This window comes from Mauremys reevesii, linkage group 20 (assembly GCF_016161935.1).
Source record: "Mauremys reevesii isolate NIE-2019 linkage group 20, ASM1616193v1, whole genome shotgun sequence".
NCBI lineage: Eukaryota > Metazoa > Chordata > Testudines > Geoemydidae > Mauremys > Mauremys reevesii.
This window is the reverse complement of record NC_052642.1, coordinates 16,856,717-16,882,914: the sequence shown is the minus strand read 5'-3', so window position 1 is coordinate 16,882,914 and position 26,198 is coordinate 16,856,717. Positions and strand designations below refer to the sequence as shown.

At 44.2% G+C, this 26,198-nt stretch overlaps 1 protein-coding gene across 3 annotated transcripts in view; it reads left to right on the top strand.

The window, feature by feature from the left end:
- Nucleotides 1-2,870: 2,870 nt before the first annotated feature.
- CUEDC1 (CUE domain containing 1) overlaps nucleotides 2,871-26,198 on the top strand; it is a 123,305-nt gene continuing 99,977 nt past the window's right edge. The window contains exon 1 of one of the 3 annotated variants that reach the window (XM_039508133.1): nucleotides 2,871-2,992. The gene's annotated coding sequence lies outside the window, so the exon portion shown is untranslated. Of the gene's footprint in view, nucleotides 2,993-3,878; nucleotides 4,019-26,198 lie in introns of those variants that run through there. The other 2 variants (XM_039508135.1, XM_039508134.1) reach the window with 2 other exon arrangements.

Sequence of the window (26,198 nt, the reverse complement as noted above, 5' to 3'; positions counted from 1 at the left end):
AATATAACGCTGTCCTCAGGAGCCAAAAAATCTTACTGCGTTATTGGTGAAACCGTGTTATATCAAACTTGCTTTGATCCACCAGAGCACACAGCCCCCTCCCCCCCCGGAGTGCTGCTTTAGCCCGTTATATCAGAATTCATGTTATATTGGGTCACATTATATCGGGGTAGTGGTGTATTAGCCGTTTCAGATTGTAAAAAATGTTCAATCAGTTTATTAAAATGTAATATTTGGGGGAAAATATGTGGTCAGTGTAATCTTTAGAGTACATCTTGCTTTGTAAGAAATATGTGATTTTTTTCAGAGAGAAAATAATACCCCAGTTACAGCTCATTTTAGAGTCATGCCTGAATCCTTCACAGCTGTTATATAAAATCATACACATTCCATGTTTAATATGTGATCTCCCTTTTCAAACCATTGTCCTATTAGTTTGATCTGTTTAGATTAAAATGCACTCACAGAATTCCTTAGAGTTTTATATTTCTCACTCCCACAATTGTAAGCGCTCAGTGTCATTAACGGCTAATCCTAGTGCAACAGGGACACTGATGCACACAGCAACAGTATAATATTACTAGCATAAAGTTCCATCAGGCAGTTCCAGAGCAGCAAACAAGAGGTCAGCCAATGGCTTACTGCAAATTCATTAAAATGTCAAAGATAGTGCTCAAGCTGGTCTGCGTTTAACTTTGTAAAGTTAAATATTTATAGCAACATGTACTTGAAATTTTTAAAAGTTATAGAAACACTCTCACTAACGTTTCTGTAATTGATGCCTATTCCCAAGTACTCACAGTCAGAGCATTATGTATTTTTATCCAGGCTACAGTTTGCTTAGCTGCTAAACAAAGGTGAAAAATCGCACTGGGGTGAAAGTGACCTCTGTGCAAAGGGCCATGATATAAGATCTTTGTGTCCTTACATTCCCAAGGTAGGACTAATCAGTGCATAGATTGTGTGTTGGTCTCTCTGCACAAGGATGAATTTCACCCACCAGACCAATGCACTGCTTAGGACCTTATAAAATCTGCTTCCAGAAGGGGGGTTAATGCAGAGAAGTTACCTCAAACTTGCCTTTCATTTGATGGTGGGATTCTGACAAGATGCTCTTGGGAGCCCCTTGAGGTCCCCTCCCAGGGCCGGCGCTTCCATTTAGGTGACCTAGGTGGTCGCCTAGGGCATCAGGATTTGGGGGGGCGGCAATTCGGCAGCGGGAGGTCCTTCCGCGTTCCAGGTCTTCGGTGGCAATTCGGCAGTGGGTCCTTCACTCGCTCTGGGACCCGCCGCCGAAGTGCCCCGAAGACCGGGAGCGCGGAAGGACCTCCCCGCCGCAGAATTGCCACCAACGACCGGGAGCGCGGAAGGATCCCCACCTAGGGCGCCAAAAACCCTGGCGCCGCTCCTGTCCCGTCCAGTACTGGTATGGAACTAATATTATTAATCATCAGGTTTATTACAGTAATGGCTAAGGGCCAGCCAAGGACCAGGCCCCGTGCTGGGCACTGTACGAACACAGAATAGGAGGCTTTCTGTCATAACCAGGTGCTCAGACACTCTGGTGATGGGAACCATGTAAGAATCTTCGTAGACAGCTAATTTGGTACCTCAGTGTCTGTTTCAGTGCCACCTGCCCAGATGCAGAGCTAATGGGCACATGACCAAATTATTCAAGGCCAGCTCCAGCTCCCATTAATGACAATGGGAGTTTGCCACTAAATAGAAATAAGAAGTATATAATTGCTTTCTGTCACTTATTCTTTCCACATACATATAATGCACAATGACTCTTAAGAATATATATCACAAAACCATTCCTGCCTCCATCTTTGTAACTTATTTGTAAAGTTACTAGCCAACGTGTCCAGCCTTGATTGATACACAGGGTCATGTACAATCTTTGGCTGTCCCATGCACATCTACTGCTAGGCAACAGGATCAAGGATGCTATAAGGATAAGACACACACACACTTTGTAAATGTACCCTTCCAAGTTGAGTTATTTTAATATAGACCAGGATATTATCTTATAATCATAGTAAAACCATAGTACAATTCTGCAATTATATCCTGCAACCGTTGTCCCTTATGCTATAAGCATGGGCTAAGCAGGGACAAAGACGTGTCATACTTGGATGGGAGACCTTTAAGGAACTACTAGGTGCTGCACGAAGTAGTGTTGATGACTCAGTAGCTGGGGCACTATGCTCCAGCACAGGTCATTGAGGAGCTTTATCTCTAGAAGTGAAACCAAGGTCTTAACCACTTGTCATTAAGGATGTAATTCTGTCCTTTGGTAAAGAGGACAAGTTGTGTATATTCAATTTAAAGTTTTCCCTGTAATTTGTTAGAAAAGATCACTTCCTGTCATAAACTGTTATGTGATGTTGATGGGAGCTGTCAAAAACACTGCCAAGTTACACACCAGCCATGACACCCTTTTATCTGTGGTTGAAGTGATCCTTTATTATAGACCACATCTCATATTAAGCCCTATCCTTAAGAACTATCCTCTTCTTTATTCTATATCCACACCATGCTGATGCTCAGGAAAGCTAGTTACGTTTGTAAAGGGGATGTCTATAAATTAGGTAACACTTCTGTGATTTTCAAGACCCCTCTTTAATACTGAAACAAACATGCAAAATTAAGGACCCTCCTCCCCCAATACCTAATTTACAGACAATCACAAAGTGTGTTTGGGAACCTTCAGGACAAAAAGTGCTATGCCAACATAAGCTCATTCCCAGAATGTTGTTGAGACAAATTCTATTCAGGGCCTTAGTCCCTACCTATTGCTATGGTAACTGACAATCTAGACTTTACCTGACCCTTCTAGAGAAGCTTCTGCAGTGGATTCCATAGTCTCTTCAGCATTAGCACCACAGTACATGGTGGAGCATTACTCCAAGCAGCAACCGGGCATTCTAAATATTGGGCCATGGGGCACCACCATAATATAAATATTTACACCTCTGCTTCTTAAAAGGTATGTTCCACATTCGGGATAGGCCAAATGTAAGTGCTCTTCTCACCCTAATCACTAGCTACATTGTGCACATTATTTTAAATTCTCTGGCCCTTTCTAGTCCCTTTAGCTTCTGTTTCCTGCCACTGCACGTAAAGGTCACTATCAAGAAAGGAAACAGTACTCTTCTGGTGGAATCCTATTGCAGTGGGTCTCAACTGTTCCCACACTGGGATCCTCCCCCATTCCTTTTTCCAGAGGAGGCCTCAGCACTCTGGTGAACGCCTCACACTTTGCAGTGCAGAAGGCTGTGCAGTCCTGAATCTCTGGAGCCTGGCTGAGAACCCTCTTCAATTTCAGGGGCCTGCTTTGGGGATGCATTTGGCTCATTGTGTTTTGCCCTAAGTAACTAGGTACAGTGACGTCCCATGCCATACAAATACTAGCTCTCAGGTACGGGGTGAGACAACAGTTGGTGCTTAGCAATGGGTCCTGGGAGCCTGAATTTTAATCAAGACACTGACTCCACTCTGTGACCTTGGGCAAGTTGCTTAACCTCTGCCTCCTTCAGTTCCCCCTTCTGTGCGGGGGGGATGTTAATTCCCTGCCCCATGGCTAGAGACCCGGTGCGTTGGTGCCATAAAGATTCGCCTGAGGGAATCCCAGGGCTCTTGCCCATGGGTGCTGCGCCGGTCTCCCCCACCCCGCCCGGCGGGCCGGGCACGAGGAGCTCGTTTGCACTTCAGGCAGCCGGCCGCTAGGAAGCCGCCGGGCTCGCGTTTCCCTCCCGTGCTGGAGCTTGAGCAGAGCCCCTGCCATTTCCGAGGCGCCCCCAGCCTGCGAGCTGCGCCGGCGGCTGCGTGAGGGGAGCTCGGAGCCGAACTCCCGGGGAGCTCGCGAGCGCGCGCGCGCCTGTCTCTCCCCCCCTTCACACCCGCCTCAACGGCTCCCGGGGCAGCGCCCGCCCCCTCAGCCCCGCTCCAGCTGCGGGCGGCGCGGAGCCCGCCTCTGCCCCAGCAGCCCGGGAGCAGCCGCCGCGGCAGCCGGGTAAGGAAGCGGCAGGAATTGTCCGTCCCGTGCCGGCGGGGGTCTTCGGAGCTGCCTTTGTGCGGCCGGGGCAGCCCCGGCTGGAGCCGGACCCGGAGCCGGACCCTGCGCGGCCGCCCGTGCCAGCCCGCTCGGCCGGGCAGTGCCCAGGCAACGCTCCCGCGGGCGGAGCCGGGCAGAGGCCCTCACCGGGCTGGGCTCTCCCCGCCGGGCGGATTTTCCTGAGGGGGGTTTCCAGGCTGTCCCCGCCTGGCCGGGCTGGGATGGGAAAGGGAGCCGGGGGGGGGACTTCGTTCCATGCTAGGGCGCTGTGGCACCTACGGATCACGGGCTCCGTCTCCAGCCACATCCCCCACTGAGCTGGATCCATGTGTGAGCGTTTCCTCCTCCTCCCCCTAGGCTCCCTCTGGGGTGGGGGGTGTTCTGTGGGGCAGCCAGCGCTGGGAGGGGGGGGGCTGTGAGTGAACCCCGGGGCTCTTTGTCATTCTGTTTCCAAGCAGAATTCCCCCAGCCCCAAATCTCCCCACCCCTTCTCTGGAGCCCTGCTGAGGTTAGCCCGGCTTTATATACAGGTTGTTGTTAAGCTGTGTTTCTCCTTTCCCATAGCCCTCTTCCTTTGTGTTGTTTCAAAATATTGTTGTTGTTGTTATTACTATTTTGCAAAGATACAAAAAAAAAAAAAAGTTGAATGACTGGAAATCAAGTCCAAAAACCTGTAACAGGATTTGGTGTTTTAGCTAGGTAGGCTGTATAGTTTTATAACCTGGGCTGTTTGTTTTAATAGATGGCAGAAGAGGGATGAGGCATGTTTATGGAGGGGAAGAAGTTATAGTTGTTGTGTTGTTCATTGTTGATATGTCTTAAAGGCTTAAGTCCATTAAAATCAACTGATCAAAAAATCTGTCCATTTTCTGTCACCTGGGACCAATACTTTACTAATGGGATTTCTGGACGATTGCCCTTTAGTAAATACAGGAGTTCAAACATGCACCCAATGGCAAACTGACTTATTCATATTTATTTTGTTTGTTTTAGAGCTGTACTTTTAAGGCCCAAATAGTTTCTAATTGTCTGAATCACCCTAAGCCAATCAGAATGCTGCATTTTGGTACTGGTCTCATAGTGCTGTTGCACGTTTGTCTATCAGACAAAGTGACACACCATTAATCATATGTTAGGTGGAATATAAATAAAGTAATTGCTGTAAGATAAATGTATGCCACTCTAAAAATATATGCTCAAGTTGCTGTCAAATGCTTTTGATGAGTTACTTTGTTTTTGCCATGGTGTTTATTGAGTGATATGAAACCATTATTCTGCAATGTGGTTATATTCCATAGACCTATCTCAATGAAATTGTTCTCATCCAATCAGGTCACCAGATGGTTGACCTATATATATCTGGATTCAAAACCAAAATTTCAGCAACTAAAATGTGAAGTATTCAGGGAAAAAAATTGCAGTGGAAGTCTTGTAGTAGATAGTTTTTCATAGAATGACTTAGCTCTTAGCTCCAGTTCACTTGAGCTAAATTTCCATTTTGTACATTGCAATGTACTGAAACTGTTTGGGACTTTGATAGAAGTTAAAGATGGAAAAGAACTAAAATATTATGTTAATTTGTCTACCCTTCACTGCATAGGATTGTTTTCCTATGGTATCTTACCTAGCGGCTTCTAGATTTGTTTTCAGACCCCCCCCCCATTTGAGTAGTTACACTGAGGCCAGGAGACTATTCACATGACTAAGGCACACAGGATAAGGTCCTAGATCTTAGACTTGTGGGTGTAATTTTTAATATGCACCTGTGGGAAAGGTTTCTTTTTGACAGGCTGAGCCACAGGAGTCTATTCTCTCAGATGATCAAAATTTACCTTTCTTTATAGATATAAAAAGTGCTGATGGTGTACCTAGGACCATACCAAACACAATGTAGAGGTAGTTCCTACTTGGAAGGAGCTAACAGTCTAACAAGAGAATTAGGATAGATGGGGTGAACTGAGCAGCTCAGAAGGGCTTAAGAATGGCTAGGATGTTTATATCCTGCAGTGGTTTACAGTAAGCTGTGGTGTTTGGGACTGGCACACTAATTATTCTTGGCACTCACTGCATTGCTGTTTGTTATTTCAAGCAGTTAGTGCCCCCTATATGTTTGCATTCATTTATTTTTGCATAATATAAAACAAAATAAAAAATCAACACCATGGCAGTAGTGAAAGTAAATGCTTCTGTGATAGTAAGCAGACTCTGGGCATGGTCTGTATCTTCCTCTGTATTTGGACAGAGCCTGGCACAATGGGGCCCTGATCCTGATTAGGGCCTTCTGGTGGTACTCTAATATAATTAATAATTGTATGCATCTGGAGATTGGCTGCTGCTTCTCAGCTTCTCTAGGGTTTGCAATTACAAAGCATGTACCACCTTTTTAGTACCCATTCCTCTCCCAGAAACCTATTCTCACTGGTGGAGGTGCTGTGCATACTGCATATAGCTATATACAGCTATCTTGGTGGTACTTCTTGGGCCAGCTCCCACCAGATTCCACTACCAGCTTCCCTCAGGGGGTGCAAGCATTGGTTGTTCAAACACTGTAGTGACAGAACACAGTATAAATGTAGACTAGGAGGTGGGAGGTCTTCTAGCAGCCAACCACACACTGTCTCCTGCTATAGCTGGCTCCTTCCTCTTTGACAAGGAGCATGTGAGGGGACAGGGTCTAGGTCATTTCAGGGGGTGTTGCTTTTAATTGCCCCCAGTTTGGTCCCTTTGTGTCTCTTGCTACAGGGGAGCTCTGTCTGCTGAACTGAGAATGTTATTTGCTCATCTTTAATTTGAATAGAACATCCTAGCAGTTGTGGTGAGACCTTAAAAGGGATCACCTCTAATGTTAGGAAGTGGGAATGAAGCACTTCCCAATAACAGTCACTGGGAGTGCTGTCCTCCCCAGCTTTCCCAGGTTCTTGGGGTGCAAATGTTTGGAGACAGAAAAATCCTCTAATTGTAGGCAGAGCTGGTAATGCTGTCCTCTGTTAAGATTGCTTGACATTTACCATTACAATACCCTGTTTTCAGTTACATATAGCTTTTCCAAACTTTAACTGTTTGTGCTAAAATTTTACATGCTGGGTGCCTGCCTCTGGCTCATTTGTTTTTAGAAAATTTCAGTCACAACAGTACAGCCATTTCCAAGAATGAGGCAAACCACATATTTTCCCTTAGCTTATGTTAAAAAAAACTCTGGAGATCTTTTCTTTCAACAGCTCTAGGGTTCCAATACTTTGGAGCAGCAGCTTGAAATTTAGCAGGGGGATGACCTTTGTATCAGGGATGTGCCTTTTGCCATCTCCGTGAAAATCCACCCAAATTTGACCAAGTTCCCACATAGAGACTTCTTTGATGTCAGCAGCTAAACTCACAGAAGATTCCATCCTCACTGAGCCTCTTGCAGCTTCTGTGTGTGACTGTGCATGCATCATCCCCAGAGAGTGTCTGAACATGCTCCAGCCTTTAAGGCCTACAGGCAAAGCCAGACTTTCCGTGTAATGGCTGCTCCCAGCTCCACTGGGGCTGGGTGGGGCTGGCCCCGGGAACTGAGGGCAAGGAGCCTGTCTCTCCTGTGCCCTCTCTGACACTTAGGCATGTGGAGAAGGAAGCTGTGTGAGTCAAATGCAAAGGGGACAAAAGCTGTACTAGTGAGGAAGGAAAGGAGTTGATTGGGATAAGGAGTCTGGGACTGGAGAATTGGTGAGAGAAACTGGGCAGGGTGAAAGGGAGGCTGGAATTGGGAGCTAGGGAGGGAAGGCTGGGACTGTGATCCAGTGAGGGAAATGGGGAGGATCGGATTTCAGTGCTTGCAGCAGTCTGAGAAAAAAATGTGAGGGAGCTGTCACAATGTGGGAGCAGTAGCTTTGCTAAAACAGTCTTTAAGGTGCACTCCTCAGCCACCTTCAGCTTGACTCTTAATAGTTTTTGTGGGTTTTTGTTTTTGTTTTTGGCCAGGTCTTTGACTCTTTGTGACCCCTCCCCACCCACCACACTCACACTTTAAACACTGCAGGACTGAGAGCCACTTGGCTGGTGGTAACACTGAGATCAGACAATTAGCTGGGGCGGGATGGGGAAGAGAAGAGACTGGGACTAGGAACCAGTAAGGGGGGCATGGATGGGGGAAAATCTGACAAGGAGTTGGGCTGTGCATGGAGAACTGGGACTGGCTGGGCAGAGAGACTGGGACATGGAGCCGGGGAAAGGGAAGCTGGGGAGGGCATTGAGGGGGAGACTGTTATTAGATGAGGAGCCCAGGACAGAAGACTAGGAGCCTTGGGGGTTGAGAGGCAATAAGAGACAATAGGATAAGGAGACGGGGTGGGGTAGGGCAGGATTGTGACTAGCTGGGCAGGGAGCCTGAGACTGGGATTGGGTAGACAAGGAGCCAGGGGTGGGGAAGAGACAGGACTGGAATGGGCAGCTTGGCTGGGACTGGGTAGAAGGGTTTAAGCTTGTGGGGGAAATGGGCAGAAGATTATCTGCTTCCTATTACATTCCCCTCCAGAGTCCAGAATGGAACCTAAGACTCCGGAGTCTCGCCATACCTCTGCTGTCAGCAAATATCTGAGAAACCCACTGGCAAAGTGTGTATCTCCTCTCCCACTAATTCTGGCCCACACAGAGGACAATTACCTACTACTGCTATCAGTTACTCCATTAGCTCAAGTGGCAGAAGTCTGTGGAGTGGATCTAAAGGTTCTAACCCTGATGGTGACCCATGTCGGTGTCAATATGATGCCATATTTATGGCTTTTGTGTTTCTTAAAAATCTAGTAATTGACACACACACAAGAACCTATATTAAAAGAACATTATGAAGGTTCCAAAGTCAAGCATTCAAAAGTTAGGGAATGCCAGAATTAAGTTGTCCCCTTGTGCATATACATTATGATACAGTCTTTAATTACATGATAACATACTATTTTGTCCACAGTCTCTTAACACAGTGTTGTGTCGAATACATACATTCATTACAGTGAAAAGGTCAATTTCTGCAGCATATAGCTCTGCTGTAAACAGCGTGCAATCTAAATAGGCAAGACAAAGGGCTAGAGGGATACCAGAGGCACAGGGTGGGGAAGTGACTTGCCCAACTACAGTCGCACAGTAAGTGAGTGGCAGAACCCAGAACTGATTCCCAATCCATTGCCCTAACTACTGGGTCACACTGCCGCTCTTGTATACAAATATGGTTGCTGGAGTAGGAGGCCAGCACAGGCTAAGCCATTTGCTCCTGTTTTGAGAGAGTGAAGTGCTGTGCACTCTGTGTGACTCTCTATCTTGTGTTGAATTCCCGTGCAGTTGGCATAGGGTGTTAAAAATGAGTTGGACCAACTTGTTGTGGAATGTAATTCATTGGTTATGTGAGACTAGCTGCACCTCTGTCCCCTTCCTAGCTATCCCCGAGCACACCCTCTGTGGTCTCAGATGGACTGGCTACCTATCTGTTACCTATCTCAGGGTGGAGCTGTGCAATTCTTTCATTCCTAGACTGGGCCCTGGCTTACAGTATCCTGTGTATGCACTGCTTTTACCCTGCAGGTCCAACTGAGTTTGGGCACCTGCAGTTCTTCCCTTTGGGAGTCTCTGACCAGTGGCATACAGTGGCCAGACAGTCTCCTTAAACCAAAGCACTGTTTATTTTAGCAGTTAGAGAGGATTTTAAAACAACAGTTTACATGCATGTCTGTCTTATTTAGAGCCATACCATCTCCTGATGGCGAAGTAGGCAGGCCTAGCTTCTCCAGACACCCCGGCAAAGTCCTATGTCTCACTCTGGTTTCCCCCGAAGGTTTCTTTTAAACCCTGCTATAGTTCTTTTGTGTTCCTGGGCTCTGTCCTTGTAGTGCAAGCCAGTCCTGGAGGTTAGCTGGAGAGGAGGCAAAGCCTTCTGTTTGCCTGTTTTCCTAGACAGTCCTGCATTGCAGTAACCCAGTAGATTCATATAATAAACACTCCAGTAACCAGGCCAATATGCAGCATTCATAAACTGCAGAGCAACTCCAAATTCATCACATAGGGATAAATGGAGGATAAGAGGAGTCTTAGAAAATCCTTTTAATTTTTATTTTTTTGAGGGTGTTTAAATTAAAACATTGTACAGGTTTGGGATTTTTCTCTCTAATAATCCAAGTTGGCACAACCTGTCATTATTTAAAAAAATAATTCTTTGAGAGGGACAGTAGGACTGAGCATGCTCATTAAGATCTGTAACCCTTCCTATTGATTTTCATTCTGTCAGAACACACAGTGTGCTCAGTGTCTCATACCTCTTGCTCTAACCTGGTTTGTGCTTTTATTGGCCCAATATCCAGAGGGTCTTGATGCTTATTTTAAGCGTATTGTTGAGTTGCCAATCAGTTATCTCCCAGGCTTTGCTTTTAAATCAGGGTTCACAAAAGTGTCTTTGGGGCAACAATTGGCACTGCAAAGAAGTGTGAGCTGGCTGGTTAGTTTGTATTGGCTCTAATTACTGCTTTCTCGTGCTATTGTTGTGTAGCAGGTCAATGTAAATGATCAATTATACACAAACTTGTCTGTGCAATTCTTTTAGTTGAAGCTTTTGAAACGTGCTGGGATGAAGACTTGAATTGTGTGTCTCAGGCCTGGAAACATATGCTATAGAGATTCTGTGCTGTACCATGACTTTAGTGGTCTCTCTTGCTGTGTCTGTAGTACAGAATTTTGGAGTTGCCAGCACATCCCACTCTTGCAGTACCCCATTTGGAAGACCTTCAGGATCTGGGGTGCCGTGCACCTCCCTGGGAGAAGCCGGGAGAACAAATTGTGACAGAGTCACAGTTCCATCCTTGCTGTCCCCTTGCTGTGGGAGGGAGGAAGTAATTTCACCCCTTTTCATGGAACGGTTTGCTCCCTGCTGTGTGCCCAAGCAGCTCCTTTGGCCAGCGAGCGGGGGAGGAGCTGGAGCCAGACTCCTTCCATTCTCTGCCCACTTGCTTACAGTGGGAGCATCAGGCAAGTAGCCTCTGTTCTCCTTCTCCCCACCCACATGGCCAGAGTCACAACCTCAGCAGACCTCACTCCCTGCCTGGCTGAATAGGGACTGTGACACTCTATTCTGTAGAGATTGAGGAGTTTCCAGTTTCTTGCTAAGGCTGTATCTACACTGCGAGCTAGCAATGTGATTTGTGGCTTACATAGACATACCTGAGCTAGCTCTCATGGAGCTAGTGAGCTACAAATAGTAATGTAGCTGCAGTATGGGTTAGCTGTGCTGAGTACGTACCCATGGGTTTCAGGCCGGTTTGTACTTGGGGCATCTAGACCGTGCTGCCACTGCCCATGCTGTCATGGCATGAGTACGCCTACATGGGCTGGGTATCCTATCCCTAGCTCATAGAGACATAGCTTAAGCGTGTTAAGGCCTGATCCAATAGGAGATGAGATCCAATTGCAAGATCAGGCTCGTAATGAGCGTTCCAGTAATGCTTCCAGTCCTGTACCTACTCTGTGCATGGAATACCCATGGAGCTCAGCATAAGAGCTGCCTGAGCAGTGGCTGCAGAATTGGGGCTGTAATATCAATAAATAAAGCTTTTCATGCGTAACCATTCTCCTCAATGGATTACGGGCAGATTTCAAAGGGTATACGGTTATGTGTAGGGCCCTACCAAATTCACAGTCCATTTTGGTCAATTTCACATAATAGGATATTAAAAATAATAAATTTTATGATTTCAGCTATTTAAATCTGAAATTTCACGGTGTTGTAATTGTAGGGGTCCTGACCCAAAAAGAGGTTGTGGAGGGCTCGCAAGGATTTTGTAGGGGGGGTTGTGGTACCGCTACCCTTATTTCTGTGCTGCTGCTGGCGGTGATGCTGCCTTCAGAGCTGGGCAGCTGGAGAGCGGTGGCTGCTGGCCAGGAGCCCAGCTCTGAATGCAGAGCCACTGCCAGCAGCAGCACAGAAGTAAGGACAGCATGGTATGGTATTGCCACCCTTACTTCTGAGCTTCTGCCTACAGAGCTGGGCCCTCAGTCAGCAGCCACCACTGTTCAGCCGCCCAGCTCTGAAGGCAGCAATGCAGAAGTAAGGGTGGTGTGGTATGGTATGGTATTGCCTCCCTTCCTTCTGCCCTACTGCTAGTGGGGCGCTGCCTTCAGAGCTGGGTGCCCGGCCAACAGCCACTGCTCTCCAGCTGCCCAGCTCTGAAGGTAGCACAGAAGTAAGGGTGGCAATACTGCAACCCCCCTAAAATAACCTTGTGACCTCCCTGCAACTCCCTTTTGGGTCAGGACCCCCAATTTGAGAAATGCTGGTCTCTCCTGTGAAATCTGTATAGTATAGGGCTAAAAGCATACAAAAGTCCATATTTCATGGGTGGAGACCAGATTTCACGGTCCGTGACGTGTTTTTCATGGCCGTGAATTTGGTAGAGCCCTAGTTATGTGGATAGAATTATTTTTCTGGTAGTTTCTCAGATTGCTGTGAAGTCTTTATGTTGTGAACACAGTTCTGTTATTTTACTGGGATTTAAGAGAATAATGCATTTTAAACTAATGAAATCTTAGTTAAGAACATCACGGAGTTTAGCTTAAAAAATGTGACACGGATCCTTTGCATGCCAAAGTATTTGTGGTTAACCCTTGAGCTCTGGAACTATTTCCATTTTAAAAAGGTCTTGGACTTGATGTAGAACAAAATAATTAAAAGATTTTTTGGAGATGACATACTCGTGAAACTGACCAGCAAATCATTGCAATGATGTTTGTCATCTTTTCCCCCTAAACTGGCCCCATGTATGTTTTTGGCTCTCAGCAAAAATTTTTACCAGCAGATTAGCCAGTTGATAAACTACTACTGAGAAAATGTTTAAAAAAATGTCCACGACCAGTTGGGTGCATGCATTGCATGGCTGTTTTTTTTTTTTAAATATCCACTTTTTAAAAAAAAAAAGCATGCAAAATTACAACTCCTTCTAACAATGAAAACACAGCATTCTGCTGTTACCAATAAGAATCAGAGTAGGTGGACCAACTGGTAAATATACCTTTAATAAAATAAGGATTAGGGAGCTCCTGCTGCTCCTGGGTAAATTGAAAAAGTACAATGCTTAAAACAGCCTGGGTTTGCCACTGGGACGTGCTGAGCATCCTCCAAGATGCTCAATGCCATGAATGTTAGTGAGGATTGAGGGTAGTCAACACCTCAGAGGATCAGCCCACAAATAACTGTTTTCTGCTCTTCTTACATATCTGTTCATTGTTAGTTTAGGAAAATAGGATATGGCTATTTTGAAAAGATAGCTCTGGCTATTCAGTGTATCCCCCACTGAAAATAAGGCTTTGTGTTTACTGCCGAAAAAAAAAGTTACTTTTATGTGCATTTGCTCTCTCTATAAAATCCTACTGGAGACAAGATGCAGCTCCACCTGTGGTTAACTTCACCCAACTACCCTGTGATAAAAATGATCATGCCTTGTCTCCCCGGGGATTTTACAGTGGGATGAGCTATCATGCATTTGCTAACTTGTGGTAAAAATGCACCTTTTTCAGCCACGACGACAAAGGTTAGTTTCAATGGTACACATTAATTTCTCTAAATAGTCCATATGACTAATAGAACCTGAAATTGGCTTCTGACTCCTTTATGATTCCTCTCTAATCTAAACTATCTAGGTGCTATTATGGCCTGCATTACCATAGTATTTGAGTGCCCCAGAAGTATTCCTTCTCACAACCCACTGCAGTGAAAGTGACAGCACCCAGAAGGTGTTAGATGCCTTATAGCAGGGATTCTCAAACTGGGGGTTGGGACCCCTCAAGGGGTCGCGAGGCTATTGCATGGCGGGTTGCAAGTTGTCAGCCTCCACCCCAAACCCCGCTTTGCATCCAGCATTTATATTGGTGTTAAATATATAAAAGTGTTTTTGATTTATAAGGGGGTTGCACTTAGAGGCTTGCTATGTGAAAGGTGTCACCTGTACTGCCTTATAGAATGTAAAATGGATCAGTTCCTATCTAGGTCCATTTATATTTAATTAAGAGTAAAATATGTGTTCCATGACCTAAATGGAATGCGCTGCTGCTTAAACCCCCTTCAGTGCTTATGTGAGCTATACCTGCCGATGCCAGTAAGTGAATTCTTCTGGTGACTCGTGTGTGTGTGCAAGGTGAAGCCAGTGCTTCTGCAGTATCAAATCTGTAAGCCCCAAACCTTTCACTGAACAGCTTGTGTGTTTTGTTCAAAGCCTCAATACAGTTTTGCAGATTTTTAAAAGAATTTGTGTTCCTTGCATGGTGTAAGACCCAAGTTTGATGCCAAAATATTTTGCTGGTTGCTTTCTGCTCAGAAAGGTTATACAAGGTTATCTAGTCCAGGGGAGCTCTCAAGGTCCCTTCCCGTCCTACACTTCTATGAAACTGGAGGGAATTCAGAGAAGAGCAATAGAAATCATTAAGGCTAGGAAGCATGAACTGAGGAAAGTTTGACAGGAGGGTAAATGTGTTACTTGGCCAAATGATAATTAAAGCACCCATTGTGTTTGGAAATGGACTGATGGCTCTTGACAGTGGCTATTAACAATAGGGTTCCCTGAATCAGTGCTGAAAATGGTTTGCAGAAAGCATTAGTAGGGTTCCAATGAGCTACCATTGTGCTTTCTCCAGCTATGTTGGTCTTAAATTTGCTAGGAGTGGTTTCACAGGATCCATTGCTGATAGTTGTCATCAGTCGACCAGTTTCCTAGTTAAGAGTTAGTTTTTTTGAGGGGGACATGGAGAGTTATACTAAGTCTCTTAAAGGTGTCTCGGAGGAGGGGAATTGTTTAGAATGGCAATGGGGGTAGTGGGATGGAGTTAAGAAAAGGAAAATTTAGGTTGAATCAGTGGATTGTGGCATAATCTATCAGGGGATGTAGTGGAAACCATGTAGTTAGTGTCAGTTAAAAATGCAATTGGACAAAAAAACTAGGAAATCCACTGTGAGGGACAATCCTAGCCTGCCCTGGGGTGGCACAGGAAATAGATTAGGTAACCTAATGGAGGTAAGTTTAAACTACAAGTGCTACAGCAACACTGCTGTGCCCCTGTAATGCGATAGTATAGACTGTTGCTACAGCGATAGAAGGGGTTTTCCACTGCTGTAGTAAATCTGCCCCTTAAGAGGTGGCAGCCAGGTTGATAGACGGAGCTGCATCTACAGCAGGGGTTAGGTTGACCTAACTATGTCACACAGGGCACAACATTTTTCACAGCCTGAGGGATGTAGCTAGGGCGATCTAAGTTTTAGGTGTCGACCAGGCATAGTTCTTCTCCTTCAGTAAGTCCTGTGATCTACAAATCAAAAAATCTCCCCTGTAGTTTCACAAAGGAATCCAGCCATTGTCTCCAGCTGACATCCACAGCTCCAGCCCCCAAGGTAAACAAGACACCAAATCACATGAGCACACTGCAGTCGCTGTGTAACGGTTTCTTGGCTTCCCCGGGCAATGAGAAGCAAGCTTGCTGTTATCTGTGGGATGCTTGTTTCTGCATGGAGTCCTGACTGATGGGGGATGCTTCACCTTTTTACGGTTCTCCTCTTCCGCACACAAAGGCCCAGAGGCAGCACAAGTATTTCAGATGGCCTTTGCCTTGGGGATGGATGCCTCCAATCTGCTAGCTATAGGAGGTGGCAGCTTAGTGTTTGGCCTGTAGTAATTTCTCTCTCTCTCTCTCTCTCTCTCTCTCTCTCTCTCTCACACACACACACACACACACACACACACACACACACACACACACACACACACACACACACACACACACACACACACACACACACACACACACACACACACACACACACCTGTCAATGAGAGTTAAGAATAATCTTCAGAGTGGTAGCCATGTTAGTCTGTATCAGCAAAAACAACAAGGAGTCCTTGTGGCACCTTAGAGACTAACAAATGTATTTGGGCATAAGCTTTCGTGGGCGAAAACCCACTTCATCAGATACATGGAGTGGAAAATACAGTAGGCAGGTATACCAGGGGGTCAGTGAGGCCAATGAGTCTGAGTCTGACTCCAATGAGAAACTGCAGAACTGGAATTAATTTGCAAACTGGACACCATCAAATTAGGCCTGAATAAAGACTGGGAGTGGATGGGTCACTACAAAAACCAATTTCCCTCTGCTGATACTCACACCTTCTTGTCAGCTGTTTGAAATGGGCCATCATGATTGCATTGGTCTCATTAGCACTACAACAGTGATTTTCTCTCCCTTGGTATTCACCCCTTCTTGTCAACTGTTGAGAATAGGCCACTTCCACCTTAACTGAATTGACTCATTACCACTGACCCCCCACTTGCTAAGGCAACTCCCATCTTTTCATGTGCTGTGTATTTATACCTGCCTACTGTATTTTCCACTCCATGTGTCTGATGAAGCGGGTTTTAGCCCATGAAAGCTTATCCCCAAATACATTTGTTAGTCTCTAAGAATAATCTTGAGGAAGCAAGAGACTTCTCGAAGGACTTTGTCTTCACTAGGATTTAAGTGTGTCTTGTTAGAGTTAGCGGACGTGTTCTAAGACTTCGTCTAGGCAAGGATAAAAAGTATGTTGTTAGGATGTGTTAGTGAACGACTTGTCTTCGTGGGTAAGTGACACCAGTTTAACTTAAATCAGTTAAAGTGGTGCAAATTTTGTGTGGACATTGTGATTTCATTGTAGCTTCAGCCTGCCCTTAAGCATAAGTGATTAAAGGCTGGTTTATACTGAAATAAGGCCTATGGTAAATTTTCAAAAGTGCCAAAGGTGTAGATTTGCAAAGGCACTTAAGGATGCAGATGGGTTCAGGTTAGGTGCCTAACTCTCAGTGAAATCAATGGGATTTAGGTGCCTAAAAGCATATAAGCAAATTATGAATCCCACTAGGTGGCTATAGTTATTTACCTTTGTAAATCTGCCTGCAGGCACTTAAAAATTATTACTCAGTGGAAGTCAGTGGGACTAAGGCTTGGTCTACACGTAAAGTAATGTCAGCATAACTGTGTTGGTCAGGGGTGTGAAAAAACCACCCTGACCAACATAGCCCACAAAATCCACAGTGTAGATGTAGCTATGTCAATGGAAGAGGCCTTCTGTTGACATAGCTAACCTAGTTGGGGAAGGTGGTGTTCCTATGCCATTGGAAAACCTGCTTCCATTGGTGTAGGTTCTCTCTCCACTTTGGGGCTATGCCAACAAAAGTGAGTTAAGCTAAACAGGAACAAGGCACTTTTGTTCTGGAATAAGAATGTCCACACATGGAGTTATACAGACACTGCTGTTGTGCTTTAAGTTCACACCCTACTTGGACAGCTTGAGATAGCACGAGATGAACCTGATGACACAGGAGGTCCCATCCAGTGCTGTGTCCTGTGTTTCCATGTTAACTTCCAAGTGTATTCAAGCCCTTTGTCGAGACCAAACTTAAATGGATAGAGAAGTTGGGTTTTGGGGGGAGGGTTGAAGTAAAAAGAGAATGGAAACAGTACTGTAAATAAAGGGAAATGAAAATACAGTGATTGTTAACCTGCTTCTTCTCCAGTGCTCAGATTTTCCGTATTTCTTCTCCCCGCACACCCACACGTCTTCCCATATCTGAGGCTGCTCCATCAGCAAACATTGGCCTTAAGAAAAATAATTCTCCCACCATCTTCTTTGCAATCAATATGAGTAAATATCACACTACTACACCCCTCTCACTTTTTCAACATTTCACAGGGATCAGATGGAGATTTTGGAACACTTTCTTGTATTCTGTTTAGGGTCTCATGAGTCACATTGTGCTAATCACTGCTTTATTGAGTGATGTGGGGGTCTGAGGTTAGGTTCCTACATCCAGATTTAGGCACCTAAAGCATAGCCTCATTGTCAGTGGTGCTGACAACACACAGGTCTCACTGGCCACGTGAGGTGTATAAATCTGGATTTAGGAGCTTGATTCAGGCCCCCAAATGTGATGATGGCGTCTTTGGCGATTGCAGAGGGTGCTGAATATGTAAGCCCTTCAATCTGTCCATTCAGAGCACAGACTGTGTGAGCTTTTGCAGGCCTCACTCCTGGTCTGGAGGAGGGGTGAGTGAAGATTTCCGTCTCTGTCCTGTTCAGTCCTTTGTCTCCCTTCAGAATCTGCCAGGCGTGCTGCATCCAGTTTGGTGGCTTTATTATGCACGCCTCCCTACTAAGGATGGGACTCGAGACCATCCATTTGTTTTAAGTAGGTGACCGACGTCCATCAGAGGGATGACAGTGTTCTGTCGCTACCACCTTGAACAGCATTTCAAACAGTGACCCCAAGGGCAGGTGAAATGGTTCAAATGGTCCAGAAGTTACCGAGCTCAGCTGCATTCGGGTGCCCCGAGTAACACTTCTCACATATGGTTCCAATTAGGGTAAAATATCCTAATCAGGTTAAGTGCCTCATGGTGTGAAAATATTGAGCAAGGCGAAGACAGATGTAAAGATTCTGCAAAGGCAATTTGGGGGGATTGAGCTGCACAAAGAATTGATTCATTATATTCTCTCCTAAGGGAGACAGAGAAAATTTAGTCAATAAAATCTGACATTTCTCCGTGTCCACAGCTCTGAACACTTCTGTAATGGCTGCAGATATTTGCACTGTCTTTTCAGCCAGATGCCTTTGCTGGCTGTTTTTATCATAAAGATCTGCAGAATAATGTCTTAAATCCAAAGTAATTTAAAGGCGTCACCTCACTAGTGATTCTGATTTTTTTTTAAAACTGGGATTGACTGTTAGCTTCATCCCTTCTCCTGAGCTCATATCAAGCAGTAACGTAACCAGTTCTGCCAGCTCAAATCTCAGCAAGGTTTAATTTAAATCTAATTAGCTGAGCATGTGGTCAGGTTGTCATAGCATGCTCCGATGATCTTATTGTCAGTGTGTGTGGAATTCTGCAGCAACTTAAGGCTTCTTTATGTGGCAGGTAGTTTGAATGTGCTACAGGAGTGATATCTATTCATTTATACAGTTTGGAACATACTTTGTATTTTCTTAAAATGTTAAGATCAAGCCTCCTCCCTCCTAAAAAATGGCATCAGTATTAAGGCCTTCTCTATATACACAAGTTGTACCTCTATAACTATCCTGGGATAGTTAATGTGGTACAACAACCCCTCGTATAGACATAGTTATACTGGTATATAAGAGCTTATACTGGTATAGCTATTCCTACAGGGAAGGGAAATAAAGGTATGAAGAACCTTTTATACTGGTATAACTGTCTTTGCTGCTGGTATAACTGTGTCCACCCTAGGGGTTGTACTGGTATAACTATGGGTATGGCTACACTTACGGTTTGCAGCGCTGGTCATCCAGCTGTGTAGGAGCAGCGCTGGTGTGTGGCCACACTCACAGCTACCAGCGCTGGTGTGTGGCCACATTTGGAGCATTTGCAGCGCTGTTGGGAGTGCTGCATTATGGGCAGCTATCCCAGCATTCAAGTGCACCAACGTGCTTTTCAAAAGAGGGGGGTGGAGGGTGGTGTACTGTGACAGGGAGTGGGGGGAAAGAGAGAGGGGATTTTTGGAGCCAACACTGTGTGTTAGCTTCCTGGATTGGAAAAATCACAAAATGTTCATGAGCCCTTAGTCTTAATTCTAATTGCAAACAGCCTGCCTCCAACACGGACTCCCCCCTGTTTCACTCACTCCCTGTGGTGTACTGTGACAGGGAGCGGGGAAGAGAGAGATTGGAAAAATCACAAAATGTTTGCGAACCCTAACAGCCTGCATCCAACACTGTTTCCCCTGCCTCTCATTTGATCGTTCACAGCCAGGTATAGATAGCTCCTGTTTGCTGTGATCAGTGTTTGTTTTTATAGATAAGCAGTTCAAACGGAGCTCCCATCGGCTTCGTTCTGTTTCATTCACTCTCCCTGCCTCTCATTTGATTGTTTACAGCCAGGTACAGAATGGAGCTCCGATCGGAGCTCGTTCACAACAAAACAAAGAGAGGCTGCATAACAAAACAAAGAGAGTAATTTATAAAAGCATTCTGGGATACACCTTATTCCCTGGAGGCCAATCACAGCACTGGTGTGTGGCCACACTTGATGACCAGCGCTGCAGCACCAGCGCTGGAATCCTTATTCCCCATGCCGAGTGAGGTATACGGCCAGCGCTGCAGCCAGGGAGTTGCAGCGCTGGAAGTGCCCTGCAGGTGTGGCCACTTACTAATTGCAGCGCTGGTGGAGGCTTTCCAGCGCTGCAAATCGCCAGTGTAGCCATACCCTATGTGTTATCAATATAGAGTTGTGATTGGTTTCCAATAATCAGAAACTGAAATAGCTGTACTGGTACAAAATCTCTCGAGACCAGGCTTAAAATATATAATGTAACAAATAACAACAAAACTTCCCTAATTTATGCGGATTGTAGCAAGGGCCTTTTATGAAAGAATTTCAGTATTTGTACTGACAATGTGTATTTATTTCAGCTTATATAGTTCACCTGTCATTCAACCTTCAGCATGTCACTTCTTGCCTAAGTGCCTTTATTTCCCCTCCCACCATTTGTCTTGTCAGGGTAGGCAGGCCCCTCCCCTTGGAACACAGGCTGTGTGCTCACTGTGAAGAGATGTGTTTTCACATGGAGATAGCAATCCCGATATGAAACCCTAGTGGAGACAAAGCACAAATAGATTTTACCTCAGTGTTATTAGATGAGGTCGACCCTATGTACCATGTGGGGCTTACCTATGTGTATCTCTACCCCTGCAGTAGCAAGGATTGACCCCTGTACTGCTCTTGTACATGGCAGGTTCTCTTTGGCTTGCAGGAGGAGAGGAAAGTAACTTACCAGGGTCATGTCAGATCATTGCTGTTCCTGCTGTTACCAAGGGGTTATGTGTAGAAGCAGCAGCAAAAGCATGATCCCTCCCTATGAGGCCTTTCCAGAGGGAAAATAGCTCAAAACAGCAATTCCTATGCCCATTTTGAAAAACCCTCCTATTTTCAAGTTGTCTTCACCTGATTTGCTGCATCTTCCACGGGAGCCAGCCATTAGATATCTCTCTCACCTCTTCTGACCTGCAGAAAATGTGAACCATTGACCTACAGTTGAAAGGTTCTGTGTCCCATTACTGATTGTCTCAAGCCATCTGCCATTCCCCACCAAAAAAGATCAAGCTATAGCGAGGGCCTGTCTACATTGCCCCACAGTTCAGATGATGGTGATGTGACTAGCAGTGTGCACCAAAGTGCTGCGCTGTAACTCCCCACTGTGGATGCTGCGGTGTAAACCAAAAGGTTCCTAGTTTGCGTTAACGTAGGACTGCATTAATGCGAACAGGGAACCTTTGATTTCGTGCCCGCAGCGTCCAGGTGGGGGAGTTACAGCAGTGCGCACCAGTTCTTCACACCCGTGTAATCTCAACGATGAGGCAGTGTAGATACAGTCTAGATGCAGTCCCGGCATCCCCTCTCTCTCCTTTTCTCATCGGTCAGACATTCCATCATGAAATTCAAACTGCTATCCTTTGCTGCATGGATTTATATAACTGGAAAACAAAAATGATAAAGCATTACGAGGACATCTTCTCATCAGTTAGATCAGCCTTCATCTAGCCTGGTATCTAGTGTCTTTACATTTCAAAGGCTTTCTGTAAGCAAAGCGTTAAGAATTTGTAATGAAAACTAGATAAAAAAGTGTTTGCTTCTGCCAAAAGGTATTGTTCACAGATTTATATAAAAATTCTTGCCAAGTGGGAGGAGAGGCATTTTTGATAGCTGAGCATCAGAGATCCTCGAAAGTTGTAGGGTGTTATGATAAAGGTGACTGGTCCAATTCATAGTTTGAGGGTGGGGGTAGAAGTGGGAAGGGGGTATATATAACTCTTACTGAAGGGTGCTCATCATCTATGATGGGATCAAAGAGCCTGATCCAAAAGCCCAATGAGGTCAATGGAAAGACTCCTGTTGACTTCAGTGGGTATGGTGGATTGAGCCCTGAATGCATTCCAGCATTTTACATGGAGGAAAAAAGGCCATTGAGAGCTCTGCTAATTACCTATAAAATTGTGGGGCTGTTGCTTGATTTTGTGCTTGCGCCTGAGGGGACATTAATCCTCTTTGGAAAATCAGCTGCATTTTTTTTTCCAGCAGGTGAACTTTAGAAAATATGCTCTTCAACTGGCAGCAAAGGCCTGGCATGGATTTTTTTTTCTTTTCCCTTTAATCAAAGGTTATATTGATGCATTACAGAAGAGGGATTTAGTGTTTCAACATTTGTCCTTGCAGTAATTCAAGCTGAGCGGTGCTTTGTGGCAAAGCTGGTTGCCATGGTGAGTCTTTGCTTCAGCAGTATAAACATTCAGACTAAAAGGAGCCTTGTCTCTAGTAGTGAACTTTTCCATGCTCTCTCCAACCCACAGTCAGTTCGAACTGCATATAGGTAATTAAGACTTTTAGCTGGCTAAAGGCCTTTAAAGTCATAGGTTGCTGTTTAAGGGGTTCTTGTGCTTTTTTGAAGGCTGATCCTTAAAGATAAATCCTCTAGAACTTAATAGGGATGAAATTGAATTGAATTTTATGAAGAATTTCTACAGTTCTGTAGAAATTATTCTGAAACTCTACAGGGCCTAGATTATCTAACATTAGGCTTCCATATTTGACAAAGTTATCTAGGCATCCAAGTAAACAGCTTAATTTTCAAATGGGCAGAATGCTTGGCAGGTTCTCTTAAGTCAGTCCTTCTGAAAATCTGCCTGCTTGCTTAGGTGCCTAGATATGGATTTAGCCAAACTTTAGGTGCCCAAGCTGCTTTTATTTATTTATTTATTTATTTATGTTTGGAACAAAAACAATAACCTAAAGGACTTGGACATCTCACTTTATCTTCTTTGAAAAAAAAACACCCTTAAAAAAAACCAACTCTGCCATAGAATTTAATAGAAAATGAGGTCCTTTCTGTAGGATTTTTAAAAAACATCCTCTCTATTTTTTACAGAAGAGTTTGAGTGCTCTGTTAAGTTTGGATTTATTTGGATAGAATTTATGGAAAGGTGATCTTTTTCTGGCAGGTTAAATGACTTTTTCCTGAAAGCTATTGATATTAAGAGCTTCTAGGACATTGGGTTAGGAGGTATCTTTATTTCATACTGTCTCTATTTATTTGTTTTGATTGATGAACTTCTCAATAGGTGCCCATCACATGGTATTGACTCCTATTATGCACATTGTTACATTATATCAGGGACTGCTGATCCCAGTTGAAAAAAACAGATAAATACCCACCAGCAAGCATAATTATAAAATAACACTTCTCCATTCCCACCCAGCAAATGTATTAATTCCCTCAGCCCTCCTTGTCGGGTCTTTTGCTCTTTACACTACAAATTTAATATGAAGGAACTACAGGAGCCCAATAGCATCCAAATAACCATATTTACTGAATATATACAACATGCAAGGACTAGGTAATATAACTGTGGGAAATGGTTTTTCCTTTCTGTGAGAAATTTTGAAATTTTCCCATCCCAAATTGAGACAAAAAGTCAATCTTGAAAATTTTCACAAATAAAAAATCTGAATTTTTTTTTTTTGGATTGAGTCAATTAAAGTATTTTGCATTCAACCTTTTAAACATTTATTTTTATTTTTACTATAAATCAACTTAAATTTCAAAGCAACTTTTAATTTTGTACCAAGAAATGGAACTTTAAAAAAAAAAGTCCAAACAGGATTTGTTGACCATTCGAACATAAGAATGGCCATAGTGGGTCAGACCAAAGGTCCATCTAGCCCGGTATTCTGTCTTCTGACAGCAGCCAATGCCAGGTGCCCCAGAGGGAATGAACAGAACAGGCAATCATCACCAAATGATTCATCCCCTGCCGCCCATTCCCAGCCTCTGGCAAACAGAGGCCAGGGACACCATCCCAGCTCATCTTGGCTACCCTTGGCTGACCATTGCTAACCTTTTTCTTCTAAAATTTTTTTGAAACGGGAAATTTTAAACCTGCCCTTTCCTGTGAACAGTTTTGGTTTTGATGAATTAACATTTTCTGACAAAAAACCCATTTTGTTAAAACAAATTCTCAACTAGCTCTACTAGCTACATAGACATACTACTGCTCTGATTGGATTTTGGCAGCTTCTAAAATAGAACACAGTGAATACCACTATAGGGCTCACTAACTATTTAAAGGGATATTACCTATTCTTATACACTACATTCCTCCCCATAAACCTGGGTTTTGCAATGTCTTTGGCAGTTTGAGAATCTGATGCTCTTGTTGGGTGAGGAGCTCTGTTTCTCTGTTGCCTTGATCAGTATATTGTTGGGTGCCTTGGATTTTAAAATATTGTAACAAAACACTAACTTTTAAAAACAAAATCCTGATAATAAACAAGTAGTTGTAATTGTTTGCTTTGGACACATTTCTCCCTCTACTGCCAGTAGCATCAGTGGAAGACGAGTGCTCCAGTAACATTTTGTGTTGAAAAATGAGCTACAAACCATCCAATTGGCTGAATATTATTAGTGACTTAGCTGTGTATTTACATAATACTGCATTATTTCTGGGTGACCCAGATCTCTGATTATTGATATGTTGGCATGGAATTTGCCAGAGTGTGATTCTATGTGCAGCATAGAGGCAAACAGACAGATTTTTTTTAACTTGATGAGTGATACCTAACATCCCATAGGGAGCTGCATTTCCTGCTCTCCTTTATATGTTCTGATGTTGAAAGAGAAAACAGAATTCTGGATTCAGGCCTTATTGTTGGAAATTTCTACAATTCTGTCAGTTAAATGAGGTATTTACATGGCCTCCTCAGTGCAGTATCTGAGCATCTTACGCACATTTATGAAAGTATCCATGCAACGCCCCAGTATGCCCCGAAAAACCCAAGGCACAATTAGGTTATGTCAATATTTCTGCAAATTCCTACAGAGCTTCAAGTCCCTGGCAAGTTGTCATTAGGCTCTTGGGGTCTCAAAGATCAGAGCACAGGCTCTGACATGGTAGCAGAATCCTAATTTATACATATAAAATGATGGGGTCTAAATTAACTATTACCACTCAAGAAAAAGATCTTGGAGTCATTGTGGATAGTTCTCTGAAAATGCACTCAGTGTGCAGCAGCAGTCAAAAAAGCAAACAGAATATTGGGAATCCTTAAGAAAGGGATAAATAATAAGACAGAAAATGTCATATTGCCTCTATATAAATCCATGGTACGCCCACATCTTGAATACTGCATGCAGATGTGGTCGCCCCATCTCAAAAAAAAAAGATAAACTGGAATTGGAAAATGTTCAGAAAAGGGCAAAAAAAATGATTAGAGGTATGAAACAGCTGCCATGAGAGGAGAGATTAATAAGACTGGAACTTTTCAGCTTGGAAAAAAGACGACTAAGCGGGGGGGATATGATAGAGGTCTATAAAATCATGACTGGTGTGGAGAAAGTAAATAAGGAAGTGTTATTTACTCCTTCTCATAACACAAGAACTAGGGGTCGCCAAATGAAATGAATAGACAGCAGGTTTAAAACAAACAAAAGGAAGTATTTTTTCACACAGCCAAGCTGTGGAACTCCTTGCTAGAGGATGTTATGAAGGCCAAGACTATAACAGGGCTCAAAAAAGAACTAGATAAGTTCATGGAGGATAGGTCCATCAATGACTATTAGCCAGGATGGACAGGGATGGTGTCTCTAGCCCTTGTTTGCCATGGAATGGGAATGGACGACAGGGGATGGATCACTTGATGATTACCTGTTCTGTTCATTCCCTCTGTGGCACCTGGCATTGGTCACTGTCGGAAGGCAGAACACTGGGCTAGATGGAGATTTGGTCTGACCCAATATGGCTGTTCTTATGTTCTCCCTTCTTCCCCAGTTGGGAGCAATGCTGATGATCCTTAGGGTTCCAGCTACCTGGTGTGGGGAGCTAATGTTTGCTTTATGCAGTTGTTTGAAATAGTCTTTATTGAGCTTTGCAAGCAGTGAAAAAGAAAATGGGTCAAAAAGGCACAAATGGAAGTAGTGATATTTACAGCACATTTGTGAGTCACAGGTGGTGATTGAATGGTTTTAAGACTGAGTACAGGTTGAAAGGGGAAGTGATTTGCCCAAGGTCACACAGGAAGTTGGTGGCAATCAAGGCTGGAACACAG